The 26421-nt window shown below is 44.4% G+C and overlaps 1 protein-coding gene and 1 pseudogene across 1 annotated transcript in view; one reads left to right on the top strand and one right to left on the bottom strand.

Moving 5' to 3' along the window:
* The window catches only part of SNX25 (sorting nexin 25), a 237870-nt gene that overhangs the window by 184365 nt on the left and 27084 nt on the right, over window positions 1–26421 (bottom strand). The gene's annotated exons all lie outside the window — the stretch shown is intronic.
* LOC122925237 lies at window positions 637–746 on the top strand (annotated as a pseudogene).

Genomic DNA, 26421 nt, shown 5'->3' with positions numbered 1-26421 from the left:
GTTATATTTTTTTGTGGGGCCGCAGAACTGACAAACGGATGTGGACAGCACACAATGTGCTGTCCGCATCTTTTGCAGCCCCATTTAAGTGAATGGGTCCAGATCTGATACGCAAAAAATGCTGATCGGAAGCAGACATAAGCCACAATCGTGTGCAAGAGCCCTAAGACTGTATCCATCAGTTTGGGCCCTTAGTAGCTTTCCCAATCTATTTACAATCCACTCAAATCTCTTCCTATCCCCAGTGTGGGCTATAACAACAAAAGTCAATCTGTCTCAATATTCAGGATTTGTAAGGCTGCGTTCACATTTACTAGTTGTTTTATGCCGGGGAAAGACACAAGTGACGACATTTGTGTGCACCAGTCTGGCGAGTGCCAGGACAGATCACACAGAAATCCATGGGATCAGTTCTGGTATCAGTTTCTCTGAAGCTTTTCCGTTGAATGCCATGAGGAAACGAATGCTGGGAGCCGTTCCAAGCCGTATATATGTGAACACACCCTAAGGCCTCGTGCACATGAACTCAGTAGGTCCATGCCCATACTGCAGCCCTCAACCAGAAGGTCCGCAATATACGGGCACCAGCTGTGTGAATACCATATCACAGATTGCCTTGAATGGGTCCGCAGGACTATCGCTTCTCGGCCTTTTGGCGAACATCAAGTGTAGTATCTGTTCTTATCAGTTCTGGAGGCTGGACCGGGCCACCAGAATGTGAGGCAGAGAAAGACACGGCATCCCTAGGGTGTATGGCTTGGACCATTAGTGCCCTATGCTAGGTGACCAAGGGCTCTGCTGGATCGAAGCCATGGGCCAGGTTGCGTTGAAAGCCCAAGGTGCAGAAGGGCCCCTAGGAGTGGTGACCCTGGGGTGGCTGAACTCACTGGGGGTGGCATCCCACTGAGTGACGGCACATTTGCACAGCACTTTATTTACTCACATTTTTAGCGCACACGCCCCTCTTTGCTCGGCTTTAGCCCAGAAAAGATGAGGAATTTTTATCATTCCGGTTGAATGTCCGGCCCGTAATGGCACACATTCACTTATTTCTTTATTTTTGTTCACTGTGTGTGCACTTTACATTTGTTTGTCACTAGGATTTTCAGGGTTACGTGGAGCTCCTGACTGACGCCCTGGGAGCACAGACGGGCGTACCCCGAGCTGAGGGTTGCCACTTGTTCCAGTCTCTTGCAGGCGCCTTCTGGCCTGGTGGGACAGGGAATGGTTTATAGGGGGCTCTCCTCTTATGGAGAGAGCCTGCGATTGAGCGCAACCTAGTACACGTTTTTTGTGTGGCACGCTGCACAAGTTTGTTGCACGGGTGAAGAAAGTGCGTTCCTTGGGCTTTCAAAAAAAAAAAAATTTATAAAAAAAATAAGATTGCCTTGAATGGGTCTGCAAGATACAGAGGCACGGATCAAAAGCCCAAGGAAGCACTACGGACCATTGGATGAGGATCTCGGACCCCCTTCATGTGAATGGGTCTGCATCCGCAGATGGAGGGCACCTAGCCGGTGCGCGTGCAAATTGGGGTCCGCAACATGGACACCGCTTGTTCATGTGCATGAGGCCTAATATAAAGAACAGTAAAAGATTTTTTTTTTAAGTGTTCCTGCAGTGAATAAAACAATAACAGAATCAGACTGCAGAGAGTAATGAGGACAACATACTACAGGCCACTAAACGGACCTACTGTTATGCTTCACTAAACGTTATTAGATTTCTCTGACTTTCCAACATGCTGTGTGACCTTTTTGTATATCCACAAGAGAAATATGTGAGAATACAGAACGGCTGATCCTTCCATCATGGCGTCCAGAAAGCTGAATACAGAAAAAGGAAACGCATATGCTGGCCGTAATGCCTTTTACCCTTCCAGATCCAATAGAGTACCTACCATACTGCAAGAACATGCCACTGCTATGTGCCCATATGAAAGAGGGCCCAGCATTTACCAGGCATCTGTCAGCAGGTTTGTACCTATGACACTGGCTGACCTGTTACATGTGTGCGTGGCAGCTGAAGGCATCTGGGTTTGTCTCATGTTTATATGTGCCCGCGGTGGCCATTCTCAGTAATAGGCCGCTTTCACACAATTAGTGATTTGGTCAGTTCCGTGCCTCCGTTCCACGCCGCACCTTCCAGATTGCGGACCCTCAAGTGATTAACTATTGGAGGACCGAAATACGGGCACGGTCGTATGCATGAGACCTTTATCAGTGATTTCTATCAGCCAAAACCAGGAATGGAGCCTACATAGACATAAGGTATAATGGAAAGATCTGCTCCTGTTCTGCGATTTTGACCTGCACCTGGTTTTGGCTCCTGATCACTGACCTGCGGCCTACTTGATCAGTGCATCCTTCTATACAGTACAAGAGACTGCAGGCTGTGGCACGGTTTATGTTAGGAGGTCCTACAGGAACCAGCATCGGAATTCATCATTTGCTCATTTCCATTCGGCACACGTCTCCTCCTTTCCTTTCCCTCACAAAGGCCCCTGAATGTTGTGATTAGCATAGGAAGGATTAAGGACTCATGCACACAAACGTATTTTCTTTCAATGTCCGTTCCGTTTTTTTGCGGACAGTATGCGGAACCATCCACTTCAATGGGTCCGCCAAAAAACCTTTGTTACTCTGAGTGCATTCCGTTTCCGTATGTCCGTTCCACAAAAAAATAGAACATGTCCTATTGTTGTCCGCATTACGGACAAGGATAGTACTGTTCTATGAAGGGCCAGCTGTTCCGTTCTGCAAAATACGGAATGCACACGGATGTCATCCGTATTTTTTGCAGATTTGTTTTCTGCGAACCGCGAAATACATACGGTCGTGTGCATGAGCCCTATCAAGTACTTAAGGCATGGAGGAACAGAGAGAGTAAAAAGTAAACTAGGGTTGTTTCAGGTATCAAAATTTCAATACCCAATCAATACGATACAATTTCTTCGATACTGGGCTGCGCAATCTAATATCACAGAACTTGGAGCATGCTGCTGTCAGCGCGCTCCACGTTCCCTCAGCAGCATAGGGGAGAAGGAAGCAGTCTCTCCCTCCCCCCTGTGCCGCCACTGCCAATGAGGAGAGACGGGAGGAGGAGGGGCAGGCGCTCTGCGCCATCAATGATAATTAACATTAATACAAATACAGGAGGCGGCAGAATCACATAGCCGGCACCCTGCCTTTATGACAGGGCGCTGCAATCAGCCGCAGTTAACCCCTCAGGTGCCGCACTTGAGGGGTTAACTGCCGCTGATCGCAGCTTCCTGTCAGAGGCAGGGTCCGGCTATGTGAGGCTACTTTCACACTTGCGTTTTGGGCGGATCAGTCATGGATCTGCAAAATCGGATCAGTAAAAACGGATCAGTTACAATACAACCGCATGCATCCGTCATGAACGGATCCGTTTGTATTATCTGTAACATAGCCAAAACGGATCAGTCGTGAACTCTTTTAAAAGTCAATGGGAGACCGATACGTTTTCTATTGTGCCAGATTGTGTCAGAGAAAACGGATCCGTCCCCATTCACTTACATTGAGTGCCAGGATGGATCCATTTGGCTCAGTTTCGTCAGGCGGACAGCAAAACGCTGGAGGCGGACACCAAAACACTGCCTGCAGAGCGGAATGGAAACTGATCAGAGGCAAACTGATGTATTCTGAGCGGATCCTTATCCATTCAGAATGCATTAGGGCAAAACTGATCCGCTTTGGACCGCTTGTGAGAGCCCTGAACGGATCTCACAAACGGAAAGCCAAAACGCCAGTGTGAAAGTAGCCCGATTCTGCCGACACCACCTCCCATATTAAGAGTTGATTATCATTGGTGCAGTGTGCCCCTCGCACTTCCCCAGTATTAAAAATATTGGTGGCGCAGTGCGCCCTCCCCTCCAGTATTGAAAAGGTAGGGAAATAGTTATTAAAAAAAAAAAAGTAAAAAATAAAAAAAAAAAGAAGAAGAAAGTTCAAAACCCACCAAACTATTAAGTATAAATCACCCACTTTACCAATTTTATTTATAAAATATATAAACAATAAAACATATTACATACCGCCACGTCCGGAAAGTCTAAAACTATTAAAATATATATATAAAAAAAATATATATATTATATCCTATGCGGTGAATGCCAGAACAGAAAAAAAAAAAAAAAAAACACTGCGCGATTCGCCATTTTTTTTGTCAGCCTGTTGGATCCGTCCTGCCGCTAGTTTACGTGTGCCCCTGGACTGCATGCAGTACTTTTAGTCCGGCTGCCTCTCGGCGTGCTCTGTCACCGGAACTCCGCCCCCATTATAGTCAATGGGTGCGGAGCGGCAGTCCGGGGGCTGACGTGAACTAGCGGCAGGACGGATCAGACAGGCTGTTCACCTGCCGGAACAGCCTGCCAGACTCTGCTGCTAGGTCTGAAAGTACCCTTATAAGGATGCTTTCATAGCGGAGCCCCATAATTACACTGGTTGTGACAACAGCAGACATTCCTACGTCTGAAGGAATTTGCAGTTTTTAATTGTTTTCTACTGTTTTGTTCCAAGGTTTTGACAAGAAGTCACTATAAAAGCAGTTTGAACAAATGTATAAAGACACCGTACAAAGAAGAAAAAATACACCAAAGATTAGAACACTAGAGGACTCCTACAGATACTGATGACCTACTGGGAGCGGTGCTTGGTACGCCAGAATAAAGCATTGGATGTATCAGTGAACAGTATTACACAAATTGCAGATCCGCAAAACACGGATGCCGACCGTGTGCAAATTGTGGAACGGAACGGGAGACCATAATAGAAATGCCTATTCTTTTCTGCAAAACTGAGATATTTTTTTTTTTTGCTGGGCCACGGAACAGAGCAACGGATGCAGACAGCACGCAAAGTGCTGTCCGCATCTTTTGCAGCCCCATTGAAGTGAATGCGCCCACACCTGAGCCGCAAAAAAAAAAAGCATCTCGGATGCGGACCAAAACAAAGTTTGTGTGCATGAGACCTTAGGCTGGTTTCACACGAGCGAGTGTCCAGACTCCAGCGCAGCTCCCGTCCTGACCTCCCAGCGCTGCCGGGGTCACATAGCATTATATTGATTTATGATGCTATGTAACCCTTAGTGTTGGATAACTCTAACAGCATTAGGTCAGTGTTGTCCAATACATTCCAGAACTGTAAGGCCCCTTTCACACAAGCGAGTTTTCCGTGCGGGTGCGATGCGTAAAGTGAACGCATAGCACCCGCACTGAATACTGACCCATTCATTTCAATGGATCTGTCTACATGAGCGGTGCTTTTCACTCATTTGTGCTTTGCGTGAAAAACGCAGCATGTTCTATATTCTGCATTTTTCACGCAGCCTTGGCCCCATAGAAGTGAACGGAGGCTTCAGTGAAAAACACATTGCATCCAGACGTAATCCGGGAGTACTGCGTTTTTCTCTGAAGGTTGCTAGGAGATGTTGTTTGTAAAACGTAATATATTTTTTTCAAGCGCATGAAAAACGCATCAAAAAGCATTGCACCCGCGAGAAAAAACTGAACGCAATTGCAGACAAAACTGACTGAACTTGCTTGTAAAATGGTGTGAGTTTCACTGAACGCATCCGGAGCCTAAGGCCCCTTTCACACGGGCAAGTATTCCGCGCGGGTGCAATGCGCGAGTTGAACGCATTGCACCTGCACTGAATCCTGACCCATTCATTTCTATGGGGCTGTGCACATGAGCTGCGATTTTCACGCATCACTTGTGCGTTGCGTGAAAATTGCAGCAAGCTCTATACAAGCTGCGTTTTTCACGCAATGCAGGCCCCATAGAAGTGAATGGGGATGCGTGAAAATCTCAACCATCCGCAAGCAAGTGCGGATGCGGTGCTATTTTTACGCATGGTTGCTAGGAGACGATCGGGCTGGGGACCTGATCTGTATTATTTTCACTTATAACATGGTTATAAAGGGAAAATAATAGCATTCTGAATACAGAATGCAAAGTAAAATAGTGATGGAGGGGTTAAAAAAAAATATTAACTCACTGAGTCCACGTGATCGCGTAGTTGCGGATCTCTGTTTTCTGTAATGTTGAGCTGCCGGCTAAGGACCTGTGGTGATGTCACATCACATGATCCAATCACATGGTCCCTCACCATGGTGATGAACCATGTGATTGGACCATGTGATGAGAACAGTGACATCATCAAAGGTCCTATTCCTGTGCACAGCAAAGAAGAAGAAGACAGAAGAGATGCCAGCTGCGCGATCAAGTGGATTAAGGAGAGTTAAATTTTTTATATTTTTTTAACCCCTCCAGCGCTATTTTACTAAGCATTCTGTATTAAGAATGCTATTATTTTCCCTTATAACCATGTTATAAGGGACAATAATACAATCTACAGAACACCTAACCCAAACCAGAACTTCTGTGAAGAAGTTCGGGTTTGGGTACCAAACATGCCGATTTTTCTCACGCGCGTGCAAAACGCATTACAATGTTTTGCACTCGCGCGGAAAAATCATGCATTTTCCCGCAACGCACCCGCATCTTATCCGGGCAAAAAACATGACGCCCGTGTGAAAGAGGCCTAAGGGTTACATAGCATTATAAATCAATATAATGCTATGCAACCCCGGCAGTGCTGTGATGTCAGGACGGGAGCTGCGCTGCGAGTCCGGAGCGTGACACTCGCTGGTGTGAAACCAGCCTTAACAGTGAATGTTGACAGGGATAGAGCTGCATGCTATGCTTTTCCTGCTGATGGAACAACCGACAGCACTGTGACAATTCATTTTTATAAAAATGCAGCACAGGAATATAATACTTATAAGAAAACACAACTGAAATGATCATACTGAGCACCTACAAGTACCACCACAAATAGTACCACCACAAATAGTACAATATGCTGGGCTCTCACAGAAGTGAAGGGACAGAGACATGCACAGGAGCAGCTATCTCTCCACTTTTTCGACTTAATGCACTTTCACCATCTCTGGTTCTCTTTAAGGGCTCATGCACACGACCGTTGTTTTGCGGTCCGTTTTTCACTGATCCATTGTTCCCTATTTGAGTTTTTTTTTGTCTGATTTAAGTCCTCTTCCATTCCATTATTGCACAAAACAAATCCGTATGGTTTCTGTATTTGATCCGTTTTTTGAGGATTGTATACAGAAACAGTAACTTATTAATCACCAAACACATGAGTAATAAGGGCTGAGCATAGCATTTCTACAGTATTGATCCGCAAAATACGGATGACATACGGATGTGTTCCGTGTGAGTTCTGCATTTTTTTTTTTACGGAAACGGAATGCACATGGAGTAAGTTCTGTATATTCTACAGCCCCATTGTGAATAGTTCCACATACGGTCTGAAAAAAACAAACAAAAAAAAAAACAGAACAGAAGCGGAAAGAAAATAAGTTCGTATGCATGAGCCCTAATGCTCTCAAGTAATCAGGAGAAAACCTCTAATCTCGCTGTAAATGTTTTAGACCTTGAGTAAAGTCCACATCACAGTTATTTATGCTGCCTGAATTACAAGCAGTTATTTTCTGAAAAATGTTGCTTTGAAATAGGACAAAACAGTTGGCTCACTTTGGTTTGACCACGCCTGGTGCTCAGGATCAAAAGGAACACCCCTAGTTCTGAATAAAGTTTGCAAAAGATGGAACCGGCACTCAAAACACTTGTAGTTCACCTGGAGATAAAATTACTACAATGTATTAGATGTACATGTGCATATATAACCTAAAATAACAATAAAATTATAAAAGCAATAAAATTCTATACAGGATCGCAAATGGCTCTATGATCGCACAGGTATAGGTGTATCAGATTTCGGATCCGCTAAATCGAACCCACTGCATCTGTATGTCCCCTATGGGGGTGACTGTTAGATTGCAGTTAGTTCAGATAGAGCGGTTTCCCCAGCCCGACCTAAACCGTTGCCAGCAACACAGGTTGTATCGTTGCTATAGATGTTTCTATACGTCTTATGTTAGATCCAAACAGATGGTAGATTAAGTGATGGATTAGATGGTATACATCTTCTCTTCTAGATGATCTTCCTTAATATAACATTCTAATTGTCCATCCAGTTTGTGATATTCTATTGTGCCAATGTGTCATATGCAGTCCCAGCCGTATTTCGGCTGTTTACCCCCAGGTGAAGGAGGCTTTGTGTCCTTATGCAATATCGATCTATTCGAATAATTTCACTACTCACTGAGAGTGAGAATAACAGAACACCTAATCAACATCAAAAAAGGATATGAGAACCATTCCTTATCCAAACACTTCAAGGTGGCACATAATAGTGACCTCAGGGGCAATACGTTTGTGGCCCTGGAGAAGGTGGACACACACTGGAGGGGTGGCAATCAGATCATGAGGATGTCCCGGGCAGAATCGAGAAGGATTTATGATTTTGGTAGCCTTCTCCCTGCAGGTCTGAATTCAGACCTGGAGATTTTTGGTTTTAATTGAAGTATCAATATTAATATCAATACTATTACAGCAATAACACCTATAAAGAATACTGATGAGTGAGAGATAAGTAGCAGAAATATGTATTCAAATATTCCAAAACTCTACTACATGTAACATCAAAGCACCATAAAAGAGAAATCCCTATGGACGCCTCTAAAATTAGAGCTAAGAAAAATAAAAATAAAAAATGATAAATGGACAATTCGCCATATAATTAGGAATGGCAAAAAGTGATAATTATCCCTTTTTTTTTATACATATATAAGATATATAGGGCTATCTAAATCACTCTTGAAAAAAAATGCAGGTGTGGAAAAGAAAAAAAGGAAAAAAAGAGAAAAAAAAACATAAAAATAAAACGCATGAAAAACGCATATTGGAGAGGATTTGATTAAAGATCGAGACAAGCAAGATAATATGCAATTTGATCTAAGACATATTAATATTTAAAAACCTTTCTCGATAATATTGGAGTATTCTGAGAGGTGATCCCAATGATGTTCAGAAAACTGAGATACTCATTTTTAGTGTTAGATAGATTTTAATGCTCGAAAGTTGCCTTTACCGTTTTTTTCGGAAGATTCTTCGAGATGGTCTCGGTGGAGTCTTTCAGGAAAACTATCGGGAGGACACTTTCGAGAAATATTATTTGTAAAGAAGTGTTATATATTTTTACATAGGGATTGCTATGTATGAAGATCATTATAGTACTGTATTATTGTATTAGAATGAGAATTGCTCTCCTCGTATACATTTGCACAGATATTGATAGAGAAATGATATTTGGATCGAAAATTGTATGATAATGTGAAAGGACATGGAAGTTAAAAGGGGTTGTCCAGGGTCAGAGCTGAACCTGGACATCCCTCCATTTTCACCCAGGCAGCCCCCCTGACATGAGCATCGGAGCAGTTCATGCTCCGATGCTCTCCTTTGCCCTGCGCTAAATTGCACAGGGCAAAGGCATTTTTCAGAGTTCCGGTGACGTACCAGGGCTCTCCATGGGGGTGACAGGAAACCCGGTGACGTCACCGGCACTGATGGGCGGGATTTGGCTCTGCCCTAGCCAGTAAAACGGCTACGGCAGAGCTAAAGCCCGCCCCTCAGAGCCGGTGACGTCACCGAACACACTGCTGGGCGGAAGTTACCGCCCGGCAGTGTGTTATTGAAAACACAAGAGCCTGTGCCCTGCGCGATCTAGCGCAGGGCACTGGAGCGCATCGGAGCATGAGATGCTCCGATGCTAGGCTCAGGGGGGCTGCCGGGGTGAAAATAACGGTATGTCCGGGTTCAGCTCTGAACCCGGACAACCCCTTTAAGACCATACAAAAATCGCACAGAAAATTACTTGATGACAAGCCACATGAGAAGCTGCACGGAAAATTTGCATAGCTAGAGGATTACGTCATAAGTGCCAAGCCTCACATACCAAGTGAAATCAATTAAAACGATAATGAGGAAGGTATAAAGTCGAGACCACATAACACACAGGTCACCCACTGAGGAAGAGACAAGGGGGTCTCGAAACGCGTCTGGCGGAATACTTGTGTGATAAGGAATCTCGACAATACATGGCCATATACTAACACACGAAAATCTGAGTGAGACTTCACCGAAAAAAGCACTATCGAAAGAAGCATTATCCTACTCACGTTTGTACCAAGCTCACGCAGGAAGCAAGACGAGATCTCGATCAAGCCGGAACTAACATCGCCGGAGCGGAGAACAGCTGATCTGTGGGACGCCACAGCAGACATTCCCGCACACCGAACGAGGCAAAGCATCGGGGTACACCACGAGTAGTGAAATTATTCGAATAGATTTACCCTGGGTTCACACCTGAGCGTTTTACAGCGCGTTCAAACGCGCTGTAAAACGCTCAAGACATGGAATCCAATGCTTCCCTATGGGAAGGGTTCACACCTGGGCGTTTTACAGCGCGTTCAAACGCGCTGTAAAACGCCCGACGCTCAAACAAGTGCTTGAGCTTTTTTTTGGGCGTTTGTCGCGCGTTTTGGCCCATAGACTTCAATGGGAACGCGCAACGCTTGATTTTAGCGCGTTTTTGACACATAAAACGCGCGTCTTGGATTTTGCAACATGCTGGAAAAGGCACAACACCAGGTGCAAAGCACAGTTTTGGAGAGGAGCCAGCATGGAGGAGTCTCTCTGTGACACCGAGAACCTCATCAGGCTGGTGCAAGCCAAACGCTGCCTGTATGATACGCAGGATGGCAACTACAAAAATAGGAGGAGCAGGCAGCAGGCCTGGGAGGATATTGCCAAAAGCATCTGGCCAGATTGGAGCAGTTTCACCAAGACAGTGAAACAGGGAAAAGGTATTTCCATGTGTGTTGTAAAGTGAAAGTAAACTCCTTGTGTGCAGTGGTGTCCCAACTATATGTAATAGCCCTGGCCAGCTCTACCTGCAGCCCTCCAGCTGTTGTCAAACACCACCTCCACAAATGCTGGGCTGTATTTTCCTTGCTGGAGCCTGTGCAGGCATGCATGGAGTGGGATTTTTTAGCAACAGCTAGAGGGACGCAGCATCACCATCCCTGTTCTTGTATATGGGCACTCAGTGGCCTTAGTTTACAAAGAATAATGTGCACATTACATGTTGTAATAGTGTCCCCTCGCCCCTTTATTTTTTAGTACTGTCCTGGTTCACCCTCCCCCACATTCTGGTACAATGCAATGGGCCAGTATGATCAATTTGCAGTGGTCCACTGTCTTGTGCCAGACTGCGCTCTTTCTCAATCCGCAAATGTAGTGGCATTTTGAAATGTAGGCCTAAGTTTGGGTTGAGGGATTTGAATCCTAAGTTGTTATTGATATTGTGTACTTTTTAGAATGAGACTGTTTGTGGGCTCTGGGTGGCAAGGCATATGTTAGGTGTTTGAGTTTGTAACGTGCCAGTATTGGGCACCTTGATGGGATCCGTTATTTCACCCTCCTTGGCTTATATTCTACTGGCCGAGTATTCGCCACTTAAATGGGACACATGATTTCGCCCATATTTCTAAACCCTTGTTAATGGGCGACTATTGATGGCCACTATAGGGGCATCCTCAAGGGGCACTATATAGGTTAAAAACAAACAAATGCACAAAAGATCGTTTCCAAATTTTTCATTTAGCCCTAGTCATAATCAAACAAATTAGAAAATCAAATAATATGTAAACACACTTTTCAGACCAAAAATATAAATGAACAGAAACTTAGATGGCTTCCAATTGCCATGATAACGCCCCATGTGGGCTCACAAAATATGTGTTGAAGTGGTCCCGGACAGCTGCACCGTGCCGGATCCTATGCACACCGCTCTGATTCCGACTCTCCAAGGAATGGCTGAGGGAATCTTCGAAATTAAAGCCATCCCGTAGACGTACAAAATTGTGCAGAGCACACGCTGCCTTCACGGCCGAGATAGCGGTCTCCAATTTGAAATAAATGGGCGAATGGAGAAAGCGCCATTTGTTCGCTAAAATCCCAAAGGCGCACTCCACCACCCTGCGTGCCCTTGTCAGCCGGTAATTAAATACACGCCTGGCAATGGAGAGTCCCCGGCTGGAGTACGGCCTCATCAGATGCTCCCCCAGCGCAAAGGCCTCGTCCCCCACAAAAACGAAGGGCATAGCGGGAAAAGTGGTCCCAGGCAGTGTGGTGTTCCCCGGGAGGTCCAGCTCATTATTATTGAGCATTTGCCCAAAGGCCGAATGCCCGAAAACAGCGGAGTCTGAGCTGCTGCCGTAGGACCCCACATCAATGTATCGGAAGCAATAGTTTGCATCGGACACCGCAAAAAGAACAAAATAAAAATATTTTTTATAATTAAAAAATTGACTCCCGCTCCTTATGGGCTTCTGAACGCGGATATGCTTCCCGTCTATTGCGCCGACACAGTTTGGGAAATTGCAGGATTCGAAAAACAGATCCGCAATTTGCAGCCAGTCCTCCTTCTGTGGTTGGGCCATCACAGCAGGATGAAGGACGTCCCAAATTGCCACGCAGGTTTCACGGATGATCATGCTGGCTGTGGACTTCCCAATGAGAAAGGCGAAGTGTAGACTGGCCAATGAGTGTCCGGTAGCTAAATACCTGAAACAAATGTAAGAAAATAAAGAGATATTAACGGATGCTTTTTTTATCGTTTTTCATAGTCAACACTATCAAAGGCAAATGGAAAAGCCTGAAAGACGCCTTTATCCGCCATCGCCGCAAACAAAAGGAGCAGAGGAGCGGATCCTCCCCAGGCGGACGCTCCAGTTATGTGCATGCAGCACAAATGTCTTTTTTGATATCGTGCACCGAAATGCGGAGGTGAGTCAAGGGCATACACATTGAGGAGAGGATGTGGTATGACATTACATACATTCAATTTCATATGGGGAACATACTTACCTATATTTTCCACTTCACAGCACCGATAGTAGCTGGGAACACAGCCAGGCGCAAGCTGATGAGGAAGAGGACGAGGGCACAATCGACAGTGAGCCGGGCCCATCTATGGGGCCAATGAGTCCTCCAGCCCCCCCCCCCCCCCACTCCGACTTTCGTCAGCCCCATGCAGACTGTCCAAGCCGTACCAGAGGCAACTCGGCAGACCAGACATAAAAGGAGGAGAACTGAGAGACAGGAGGACCGCCTAATCGGCTGCCTAGATGCCCTGGCACATCCTGTGCCCAAACTTAGCAGCGACGCATATTTTCTCCTGAGTCTAGAGGAGAAAATGCTGCATGTGCCGAGACATCTGATCACCAAAGTAAGGGAGGAGGTGACTAACACCATAGACAAGTATTGCCTCCCTTACGAGCTAGCAACGTCTAGCACTGCCCCACAGCATCCCCCACAGCATCCCCCACAGCATCCCCCACAGCATCCCCCACAGCATCCCCCACAGCATCCCCCACAGCAGCCACCACAGCAGCCACCACAGCAGCCACCACAATATGGCCACCAATATGGGGCACAATATTGCCCACAATATGGCCCACTACATCCCCAACATGCACAACAACACCCTCACACATACCCAGCACACACATACACACAAAGTAACATACAACACCCTCTTGAGACATGGCAGACACAACACACATCATACCCATGAAACCCTTTGAGAAACGGAGAAGAGGGAAATTCTCCGGCTCAAGGGTTTGGGAGCCAAAAAGGGCACTTATCTTGAAAATTGTTGGTCATATTTATATGTTATTTTTACTACATTGCTCCTTTGTTTGTAAAACAGTTTAAACACATTTGATTTGGAAATGTATGATGTGAATACATTCACCAAAGTTAAAAAAATTTAAACAACTGTTTGGACTATTTTTGGAAAGTGAGGGGTAAAACATGGCCAAATGTGGATACATGATGCATGTATGGGATATCTATGCCACACGTTGACAACATACACATCACATACCCCCCGCACAAACACTCATACGTCACAAACAGCAAGAGAAACAGGGCGAAACTCAGATCATGGCACAACACACTGCAAATGGTTTAAATGGCCACAATTATAGGCTACTTACCGCAAAGTAATGACCAGTCTTTCCACTGGTGGGATGCAGTCCCGCATGAAGGTGTCCTGACGCTGCAAATGAGGAGACAACAGCACCAGGAGCTCGTCAAAGCTGGGAAACAATAAAATGTTCATGGTTAACAATACAAAAAGCACAAAACACTTAGCTTAACCATTGAAAAAACATTGCAACCACGTATACTACTAACCTGTGGATGGACATCCTGGTGTAGTCAAAAAACTGGTCCTCATGGGCACGGAGGTTGGCATACAGTGCCCAGAACTGGCCCCTCTCCTGTCTATTTGCAATCACAGGATGGACCCAGAAACGTCGCCTGCTGTCCCGCCTTCTCCTCAAGCGTTCCAGGTGGATAGCTGCAACAAGTGCCGCAACACGTCGCCGTCTATAGCATTCCATGACTCCAAACCACACACTCTACCAACACACATGGAATTTCACACTCCAATGCGCTAGGATTGGCCAAACTTCATATACACAGGGATATTTGCTGATTGGACAACACTGCAGTCAATCACAGAAACGCGCGTCAAACGCGCGTTTACTATTGCAAAAAACGCGTTAAACGCGCGTCTCAGAAACGCTCAGGTGTGAACCCAGGGTGATATTGCATAAGGACACAAAGCCTCCTTCACCTGGGGGTAAACAGCCGAAATACGGCTGGGACTGCATATGACACATTGGCACAATAGAATATCACAAACTGGATGGACAATTAGAATGTTATATTAAGGAAGATCATCTAGAAGAGAAGATGTATACCATCTAATCCATCACTTAATCTACCATCTGTTTGGCTCTAACATAAGACGTATAGAGACATCTATAGCAACAATACAACCTGTGTTGCTGGCAACGGTTTAGGTCGGGCTGGGGAAACCGCTCTATCTGAACTAACTGCGATCTAACAGTCACCCCCATAGGGGAGATACAGATGCAGTGGGTTCGATTTAGCGGATCCGAAATCCGATACACCTATACCTGTGCGATCATAGAGCCATTTGCGATCCTGTATAGAATTTTATTGCTATTATAATTTTATTGTTATTGTTATTTTAGGTTATATATGCACATGTACATCTAATAAATTGTAGTACTTTTATCTCCACGTGAACTACAAGTGTTTTGAGTGCCGGTTCCATCTTTTGCAAATTTTCTGACAAAATGCTTTAACCTCCCTGGCGGTATGATATCTTAATTAATTTTGTACCCGGAGTGGTACAAACGTCCAGAGCTGCGGCCGGAAGTTCGCGCCACACTCCGGAAATGCGGATGCTGTCTGCATCCATTGCTGCACTGTTCAAATTAACTCATGGTGGTCCAGAGTGTGGCTCGGGGTTACCGCAGCTTGCAGTGTAATGTGACCCTGAGCCACACTCAGGATTACCGCTAAGGAGGTTAAGCAGCGTCATATACTCTATACAGACAGGAAAAGAGAAGATTACAGGCAATGTGCTTAGGTTAAGAATAGTTATACACACCGGGGAGATTTAACAAAACTGGTGTAAAGGAAAACTGGCTAAGTTGACGCTAGCAACCAATCAGACGCCAGCTTTCATTTTCCAAAGGAGCTCAGAAAAATGAAAGGTGGTATCTTATTGGTTGCTACGGGCAACTAAGCCAGTTCTACTTTACACTAGTTTTCATAAATCTCCCCCATTAGGTGCTGGCCAACATTTATCTCACCCCCACCCCCAAATACTCATTCAGCTTGGGCAAACGTGTAAGTCTTCCTGTATAGGGAGAAGGGAGTGTGCCACCGCTGGACTACTCTGGCAGAGAGCAAAAAGACTGGGCTTGTTGAAATCTAACATCCCAATCTCATTAGATGCTTGATTGGTTCTACCGACATACATCTAAGGCCTCATGCTGTGCGCAAACCGCGGATCCGCGAAAAAGGAAGCCGCCGTGTTGCCTTCCGCAATTTGCGGAACGGAACGGGCGCCGGCAATATAAATGCCTATTCTTGTCCGCAAAGCACGGACAAGAATAGGACATGTTATATTTTTTTAGCGGGGCCGCGAAACGGAGCAACGGATGAGGACAGCACACGGAGTGCTGTCCACATCTTTGGCGGCCCCATTGAAGTGAACGGGCTCTGCATCCGACCCAAACAACGGTCGTGTGCATGAGGCCCAATATGCACAGCCTGCTTAAAGAGGACCCGGTAACCTCCCCTGACATGTCTGTTTTAGTAACTACTTGCATCCTCCATGTACTAACAATTCTAGAGCACCTATCGGTATGACTATCTTGTGCCATTCCTTTATTATTCCTGCTCAACATTATGAATGAATTATTAGCAGTTTGTTGCACTGATGGTCCAGATGGGTGTTGGGCTAGGGCTCGCGTTACACATAGGGCACAACTACTCTGACATTTTATCGCGTGACAATTTTTATAATGATGGCCTACAGTGTCGCACACATGTCATCGTGTAGCCCTAGCCTTACCAGTTCGGTGGTGTCCCTGCAGGTTCTGACATTATCCAATCAGTGCTGCAGACTGTGCAGGGACTCACCCCCAACTGGTAACACTCATCTGGACCTTCACTGCAAACTGCTAGTAGTTCATTCATAACTTTTAGCAGGAATAATAAAAAATACTAAAATATGGCAATGTCAGGAGAGGAGACAGGTCCTCTAACAACCACAGCTAAGTTCTACAGCTGCCTCTTTTTGCAATAAGTGTGCGTGCAGGCCATATACATACATACATATTAATAGGCATCATGGACCTCACGCATTACATAACGATAGGAGAAATCCATTTAAAAAAAAATTCTGCTTCATGTGAATGGGGTTAGAAAACTTTAATTACTTAGGCTTAGGCCTCTTGCACAAGAATGTTTTTTTTTTTTTCTGTTTTGTTTTTTGCGTTCCGTATACTTACCCCTTCATTTCAATGGGTCCGCAAAGAAAACAGAATGTACTCCATATGCATTCCGTTCCGTTTAAAGATAGAACATGTCCTATTAGTGTCCGCATAATGGACAAGGATAGGACTGTTCTATTAGGGGCCAGATGTTCCGTTCCGCAAAAAACGGAATGCACACGGATGCCATCCGTATTTTTTGCGGACCACAAAACACTGTAAAGGCCAAATGGTCGTGTGCAATAGGCCTTAGTTTCACCGTACCAGAAATGGCAAAAAAGAGCAGTTCAGCCAGTCACTGCTAATTCAGTGATTGGCTGAGCGATCGTGGACAGCAGCAGATACCGGACAGCAGCGTTGGGAGATGGGGAGGAGGGTAAAGCGTGCTTGTTATTTTTAACTATATATATATATATATATATATATATATATATATATATATATATATACACACACACACATACACACCTAAAGAATTATTAGGAACACCTGTTCTATTTCTCATGAATGCGATTATCTAGTCAACCAATCACATGGCAGTTGCTTCAATGCATGTAGGGTTGTGGTCCTGGTCAAGACAATCTCCTGTACTCCAAACTGAATATCAGGATGGGAGAGAAAGGTGATTTATGCAATTTTGAGCGTGGCATGGTTGTTGGTGCCAGACGGGCCGGTCTGAGTATTTCACAATCTGCTCAGTTACTGGGATTTTCACGCACAACCATTTCTAGGGTTTACAAAGAATGGTGTGAAAAGGGAAAAACATCCAGTATGCGGCAGTCCTGTGGGCGAAAAATGCCTTGTTGATGCTAGAGGTCAGAGGAGAATGGGCCGACTGATTCAAGCTGATAGAAGAGCAACGTTGACTGAAATAACCACTCGTTACAACCGAGGTATGCAGCAAAGCATTTGTGAAGCCACAACACGCACAACCTTGAGGCGGATGGGCTACAACAGCAGAAGACGCCACCGGGTACCACTCATCTCCACTACAAATAGGAAAAAGAGGCTACAATTTGCACGAGCTCACCAAAATCGGACTGTTGAAGACTGGAAAAATGTTGCCTGGTCTGATGAGTCTCGATTTCTGTTGAGACATTCAAATGGTAGAGTCCGAATTTGGCGTAAACAGAATGAGAACATGTATCCATCATGCCTTGTTACCACTGTGCAGGCTGGTGGTGGTGGTGTAATGGTGTGGGGGATGTTTTCTGGGCACACTTTAGGCCCCTTAGTGCCAATTGGCCATCGTTTAAATGCCACGGGCTACCTGAGCATTGTTTCTGACCATGTCCATCCATTCATGACCACCATGTACCCATCCTCTGATGGCTACTTCCAGCAGGATAATGCACCATGTCACAAAGCTCGAATCATTTCAAATTGGTTTCTTGAACATGACAATGAGTTCACTGTACTAAAATGGCCCCCACAGTCACCAGATCTCAACCCAATAGAGCATCTTTGGGATGTGGTGGAACAGGAGCTTCGTGCCCTGGATGTGCATCCCTCAAATCTCCATCAACTGCAAGATGCTATCCTATCAATATGGGCCAACATTTAAAAAAAATGCTATCAGCACCTTGTTGAATCAATGCCACGTAGAATTAAGGCAGTTCTGAAGGCAAAAGGGGGTCCAACACCGTATTAGTATGGTGTTCCTAATAATTCTTTAGGCGTGTGTATATATTATATATATATATTTTTTTTTTTTTCTGGCTGAGAGTCTCAGATTTTATCATATCTGAGCGAGGGCTTAGTCCATATATAATGTTTGCATCTATTGTATGAATGCATTATTTTCTGTGATTTTTCTTTTATAAAATGTAGCCATCACATCCGCATATTTAGTTATCATATCGTTCAGGATGTTTTTTTATCTTTTTCCCCTTGATTTTTACAAGCCCCCCCAAAAAAAATAAAAAAAACATCTGCCTATAAAACCCCCTTTAAATTGTATGATCACATTTCAACACTATAATACAGTTTAGATGTAGAACAAATCTACTGCATTAGGCCTCATGCACACAAACGTATTTTGTTTCCGTGTCTGTTCCGTTTTTTTGCAGATAGGAGCACTGTGGACAGCACAGTACTATTCTTGTCCGTTTTTGGATCCGCAAAAAATAAATAAAAAAGTCATCCGTTTTTTTGGCAGATTCGCAATTTGCGGACCACAAAACGCATACGGTCGTGTGCATGTAGCCTTAAAAGGAGTTTTCTGGTTACACAAACATTTTTTATAACCCCAGTATTCAACCTTACTGCATTATATAGTCAGATGATGAATATCTGAGCACATTTTGACTCCTCCAAAGCAATTCCACATTTACATCTCGGCGCTCTGTGTCTGTAGCATCAGGTCTCTGCCTCTCCTTCCTCTCCCAGCTCAAACATCAGAGATCCGAGTCTGCTTGAAGCCCTGGTGGTAAAACCCTGCCCTAAGGCCTCATACACACGACCATTGTTGTCCGGTGCCTGTATTAGGGCCCACAAACAGCGGGTCTGCAATATACCGGAAAGGTTGTTTGCTCATCGCATCACAGATGTGGACCCATTCACTTGAATGGGTACGCAATGCGGAAGGTGCAGTGCGGACGGATCACGAACCCATTCAAGTTGAGTGGGTCTGCTTCCGTCTGAGCCAGCCACGTGGACGGTGCCCGAGCATTAGGGACTGCTACTTGCGATCCCAAATGCCCGTACTGGGCGGCACACGTTCTTGTGCATGAGCCCTAAGACACAGCAACATTACTGACATCACATCTACAGGACGGGGTTCAGGAGAATGAGCAGAATACTGCCCTCAGAGGCCAGGTTCACTGAAGATATAGTGTTGACAGGGCAGAGCCTAAAGGACCCTTTACACTAGCCTATTCAGCAGGCGATAGTCGTGAAGACCATGGCATTTACATGAAGCGATCTCCTCCACAGTATTGGAAGGAGTGATCACTAATGCCATCACTCGTCCCCATACACACTTGTTGTTTGCTGGCAGCAGATCATGCTATTTAGACAGCATCTGCTGCCGGCAAACAACGATTTAGGTGACCGCACAAACGACCATATTAACCGATGAAAGAGCATTTCTCTCATTCATCGGGTAATTGGCGGCACCAGATGATCATTAACAAGCGTTCCAATGAGTGATCATTAGCATTTATTTACAAGCCTTGTCACGCCTAAAATGTTGACGTGATGTCATCAGGATAGGAAACCAACACAGTAGGAAATGTCACATGACCACGATGGAGTGCAGGAAAACGGAGCATTACACATAATTACCATTAGTAAGTGCTGCTTCCTCTTAACCGAGGCTGAAAATTGCAAATCTGGAATATCCCCTTAATTTCGCTCTAGAGAACCAGAAATAAAGCACGCACTATAGACCAGAGCTACAATCACAATTCTGTCGACCAATATGCTGCTGGTTCAATGTCTGTTCATACCATGTTCTGAACGGGTGGAATGCAAACCTTTCAGTAAAGATTCCCCCTTGAAGGTTTCTCCAACCCACTATACATCTTTTCCACATCTCTTCAATTTACACATTATATTTTGTCTGTAGAAGGTACCAGAAAATGATAAAGATGTCGTCACATAGGCAGGAGCTTTTATTATTTAAATTGTCAATTATTTGTGGGATTATGCTTTTGTACTACTTTACAGAAAGAGAAAAGTCCTTATTTTATCTGGATGGCGTTCATACATGCTGGAAGGCTTAAAAAAAAAATAATAATTATAAGCTTACAGTATCTACATTATAGGGCTAAAGTAAACTTATTTTAGCAATTGAGTAATCGTTTCAGCCCTGGTACATTAAACTTCAATTGTTAACTGCTAAAGTAGTGTGCCGTGGAGTTTTGTAGAATATATCAGGCCACGTTCAGGTCATCTGCATTCTGGGAGGCGTCATCTTTACACAAGACTAAATACACAATAATCTATCATAGGAAAAACAACCAATCCCACCGCATTCTAGGTGGTCAGCTAAGCTGTCCGGCATGTGTCTGCTGACAGGCTTGACAACCATTTCCACCAGCAAACAAAATAAGGTGCAACTCAGAATCAGTGTGATGAGTAATGTAGGTTCTGTGCTTTGAAGAAAACGACATGCTTACATGAAGAATCAGTGGTCATTGGTGAACATGGCCTCAAAAAGTTATTGTGAGCCTGTCAGCAGTTATGACCCCTTGAGGCGTAAAGTAGATGAAAAATACCTAGCTGAATGGTCATACAAACCAATAGAAAGACTAGAATAGACCTTAATTGGGCTCACACAGTGTTCTATGAGCAGCCGCTTACTTTGAAGTGTCCTGGACACTGCCCTTAATGCTCCTCAACCCCCCTGCTCTTGAGTGACAGCTATAACGCTCTCCTGGGTGTATACCAGAGCCGTCACTCAAGAGTGGAGTGGATGGGTTTGGGAGTGTTCACAGCAGAGAGCCCAGACTTCACAGTAAGGCTGGTTTCACACGAGCGTGACGGATTAGGTCCGGATGCGTTCAGTGAAAATCGCACTATTTTGCTAGCAAGTTCAGTCAGTTTTGTCTGCTATTGCGTTCAGTTTTTTCTGCGCGGGTGCGATGCGTTTTGATGCGTTTTTCACGCACGTGATAAAAAAACTGAAGGTTTACAAACAACATCTCTTAGCAACCATCAGTGAAAAACGCATCGCACCCGCACTTGCTTGCGGATGCATTGCGTTTTTCACGCAGCCCCATTCACTTCTATGGGGCCAGGGCTGCGTGAAAAACGCAGAATATAGAACATGCTGCGATTTTCACGCAACGCAGAACTGATGCATGAAAAACAACGCTCATGTACACAGACCCATTGAAATGAATGGGTCAGGATTCAGTGCGGGTGCCATGCGTTCATGTCACGCATTTCACCCGCGCGGAAAACTCGCTCGTGTGAAAGGGGCCTTACCCTAAGTTCACACCTGAGCGTTTCCCAAACGCGCGTTTTTTGTAATAGTAAACGCGCGTTTGACGCGCGTTTGTGTCATTGACTGCAGTGTCCTATGGCCACAAACGCGCATCAAAACGCCCCAAAGAAGCTCAAGTACTTGTTTGAGCGTCGGGCGTTTTACAGCGCGATCGTACGCGCTGTAAAACGCCCAGGTGAGAACCATTCCCATAGGGAAGCATTGGTTTTCAAGTGTTGAGCGTTTTACAGCGCGTTTGAACGCGCTGTAAAACGCTCAGGTGTGAACTTAGGGTAAGGGTATGTTCACATTAGAGTTATTAAATCTGGCAGAAGAACAGCCTGGTAGAGTTCACCATATCCGGCACATTCAGATAATGCCGGGAACCGCTGGATCCCCATGAAACTACAATGGAATCGGACCAGGATCCAGCCACTTTCCGGCAAACATGCCGGTGTTTAGTGGGACACATTCTGCTGCATGAATCTTGTACTGGTTCTCCTTATAGAAGACTAAGAGGGACAGCATAGCTGCCTAAGAGCAGATAATTTGCCATATGGAAGGTTTTTAATTTTCTGGAGGTGGACCCCATGTAGCATTTCTGGCGGTCCACACATATAATCATATATATCACATTCAGAATGACAGTTGATATATCACTTTACAGGGAAGGTACATTTTCCTTCTGAATCATGAAAAAAGGTGTGAACTGCACCTGAATAAAAAAATCTGTTTCAACCACATGACAGATCTGTCACGACTTTTATTAGGAGGGAGTAGGCTGGGTGAGAGGATATTACCGAAAGATAGTGGGCGTCTGTAGACCACCTGACAGCCATTTTTATAATGTGATACACATCATCATCATCCATTAATATGGGAAGGTATTTGTGTATGATATGTTTTATCTGTTCATATTGGTTACTATTTTGTAAAACTACCGTGGGTCTCCTATCACCGATCTTCTTGGCTTTTTCTTGTAATAATTCAGATTGTGGCTTGTTAGCTATAATATTTCTGGCCCATGACAGCTTCCAATTCTTATATCCCCACTTTTGTAATCCACTAATGTGTTTGTCTATTGGAAAAGAAATTCATAAAAAAAATTACAGCTACCTTCATAAAATGATCATTTTAACCCCTTCCCGACCTATGACGTGTATACTCGTCATAAAACACTGCTAGTTAGTGCTCCATGACGAGTATATTCGTCATGGCATTAAACTGTCACCATGTCTGCAGACATGGTGACAGCGCTGAGTGCCGGCTGTTACACACAGCCAGGCACCCAGTGTCAATGCCGAGGGGGGTCCTGTGACCCCCCCCTATCGGCGATTGCTTCAAACCGCAGGTCAATTCAGACCTGCGGTTTTTAGCGCTTTATGCCGTTTCTGATCCCTGCGGTCCCTGACCGCAGGGATCAGAAACTTTAAAATTACCAAAATCACGTTTTTTTACCCCCCCCCTGCACCCCTGAATAGTATTATGTGGGCGGGTGGTGCAAGGGGAGGGTTGCGGGCGGTGCGGGCCGTGCGGGAGGCGGGCGGTGCGGCAGGCGGGATCGCGATCCCCCGCCCGCCTCCCCTTCAATAATCGTTGGTGTACAGTGGGTATACCAGGGTGCCAGCACATTGCTGGCACCCTGGTATAAACGGCTGACATCGTTGATGCGATGTCAGCCGTTTAACCCTTTCCATACAGCGGTCCGTACGGACCGCTGTATGGAAAAGGTTAACAGTAAGAGAGAGCTCCCTCCCTCTCCGATCGGGGGGCTGCTGTGCCTTTGCAGCCCCCGATGGGAGAGGGAGGGAGCCCCCAGAGAGCCCCCCGCCAGCCCCGTCCTCACCCTTCCCCGTCTGCGCAGTTGTGACAGACGGGGAAGGTTCCCATGGCAACAGGATGCCTTCTCAGGCATCCTGCTGTCCATGGTACTGAACAGATCTATGCTGAAAGCATAGGTCTGTTCAGGCAAACTGTAAGTAAAATACAGTGCAGTACTGTATAGTATATTGTACTGTACTGTATTATACAGACATCAGACCCACTGGATCTTCAAGAACCAAGTGGGTCTGGGTCAAAAAAAATGTTAAAAAAAGTGAAAAAAGTAAAAGATAAAAAAAAACATTTATCACTGAATAAAAATAAAATAAATAAAAAACGCTACACATATTAGGTATCGCCGCGTCCGTAACGACCTGATCTATAAAACAATCATGTTAATTTCCCCGCACGGTGAACGCCATAAAAATAAAAAAATAAAAACTAGGAGGAAATAGAAATTTTGCCCACCTTACTTCCCAAAAAAGATAATAAAAGTGATCAAAAAAGTCACATGTACGCCAAAATAGTGCCAATCCAACCGTCACCTCATCCCGCAAAAAATGAGCCCCTACATGAGACAATCGCCTAAAAACTGAAAAAACTATGGCTCTCAGACTATGGAGACACTAAAACATGATTTTTTTTTGTTTCAAAAATGATATTATTGTGTAAAACCTAGATAAATTAAAAAAAGGTAGACATATTAGGTATTGCCACGTCCGTAAGAACCTGCTCTATAAAAATACCACATGACCTAACCCCTCAGGTGAACACTGTAAAAAAAATTAAATAAAAACGGTGTCAAAAAAGCCATTTTTTTGTTACCTTACATCACAAAAAGTGTAATAGCAAGCGATCAAAAAGTCATATGCACCCCAAAATAGTACCAATCTAACCGTCATCTCATCCCGCAAAAATGATGCCCAACCTGAGATAATCGACTAAAAACTGAAAAAACTATGGCTCTCAGACTATAGAGACACTAAAACATGATTTTTTTTGTTTCAAAAATGATTTTATTGTGTAAAACCTAGATAAATTAAAAAAGGTAGACATATTAGGTATTGCCACGTCCGTAGGAACTTGCTCTATAACAATAGCACATAATCGTACCTGTCAGATGAACGTTGCAAATAATAAAAAATAAAAACAGTGCCAAAACACCTATTTTTTGGGAAATTTTCCATTTTAATCAATTTTTTCCCGTAACAAAGCAAGGGTTAACAGCCAAATAAAACTCAATATTTATTGGCCTGATTCTGTAGTTTATATAAATGCCCCATATGTGGTCGTAAACTGCTGTATGGCCACACGGCAGGGCACAGAAGGAAAGGAATGCCATATGGTTTTTGGAAGGCAGTTTTTGCTGGACTGGTATTTTTGACACCATGTCCCATTTGAAGCCCCCTGATGCACCCCTAGAGTAGAAACTCCAAAAAGTGACCCCATTTTGGAAACTACACCCCTCAAGATATTCAAAACTGATTTTACAAACTGTGTTAACCCTTTAAGTGTTCCACAAGAGTTAGTGGCAAATGGAGATGAAATTTCAGAATTTCTATTTTTGTTACTTTGCCTCACAAAAAGTGTAATATAGAGCAACCAAAAATCATATATACCCTAAAATAGTACCAACAAAACTGCCACCTTATCCCATAGTTTCCAAAATGGGGTCACTCTTTTGGAGTTTCTAACCTAGGGGTGCATCAGGGGGGCTTCAAATGGGACATAGTGCCCAAAAAAAACTGTCTAGCAAAATCTGCCTTCCAAAAACCATATGGCATCCCTTTCCTTCTGCGCCCTGCCGTGTGCCCATACAGCGGTTTGCGACCACATATGGGGTGTTTCTGTAAACTACAGAATCAGGGCCATAAATAATGAGTTTTGTTTGGCTGTTAAACTTTGCTTTGTAACTGGAAAAAAAAAAAGTAAAATGGAAAATTTGCCCAAAAATTGAAATTCTGAAATTTCATCTCTATTTGCCAATAACTCTTGTGGAACACCTAAAGGGTTAACAACGTTTGTAAAATCAGTTTTGAATACCTTGAGGGGTGTAGTTTCTTAGATAGGGTCACTTTTATGTAGTTTCTACTCTAGGGGTGCATCAGGGGGCTTCAAATGGGACATGGTGTCAAAAAAACTGTCCAGCAAAATCTGGCTTCCAAAAACCATACGGCGCACCTTTCACTCTACGCCCCGCTGTGTGGCCGTACAGTAGTTTACGGCCACATATGGGGTGTTTCTGTAAACGGCAGAGTCAGGGCAATAAAGATGCAGTCTTGTTTGGCTGTTAACCCTTGCTTTGTTAGTGGAAAAAATGGGTTAAAATGGAAAATTAGGCAAAAAAATGAAATTCTCAAATTTTATCTCTATTTGCCAATAACTCTTGTGCAACACCTAAAGGGTTAACGAAGTTTGTAAAATCAGTTTTGAATACCTTGAGGGGTGTAGTTTCTTAGATGGGGTCACTTTTATAGAGTTTCTACTCTAGGGGTGCATCAGGGGGCTTCAAATGGGACATGGTGTCAAAAAAACTGTCCAGCAAAATCTGGCTTCCAAAAACCATACGGCGCACCTTTCACTCTACGCCCCGCTGTGTGGCCGTACAGTAGTTTACGGCCACATATGGGGTGTTTCTGTAAACGGCAGAGTCAGGGCAATAAAGATACAGTCTTGTTTGGCTGTTAACCCTTGCTTTGTTAGTGGAAAAAATGGGTTAAAATGGAAAATTAGGCAAAAAAATGAAATTCTCAAATTTTATCTCTATTTGCCAATA

The sequence above is a fragment of the Bufo gargarizans genome, chromosome 1, assembly GCF_014858855.1.
Source record: "Bufo gargarizans isolate SCDJY-AF-19 chromosome 1, ASM1485885v1, whole genome shotgun sequence".
Classification (NCBI taxonomy): domain Eukaryota; kingdom Metazoa; phylum Chordata; class Amphibia; order Anura; family Bufonidae; genus Bufo; species Bufo gargarizans.
The sequence above is the reverse complement of the archived record's forward strand: the minus strand, read 5'-3'. Positions and strand labels throughout refer to the sequence as shown.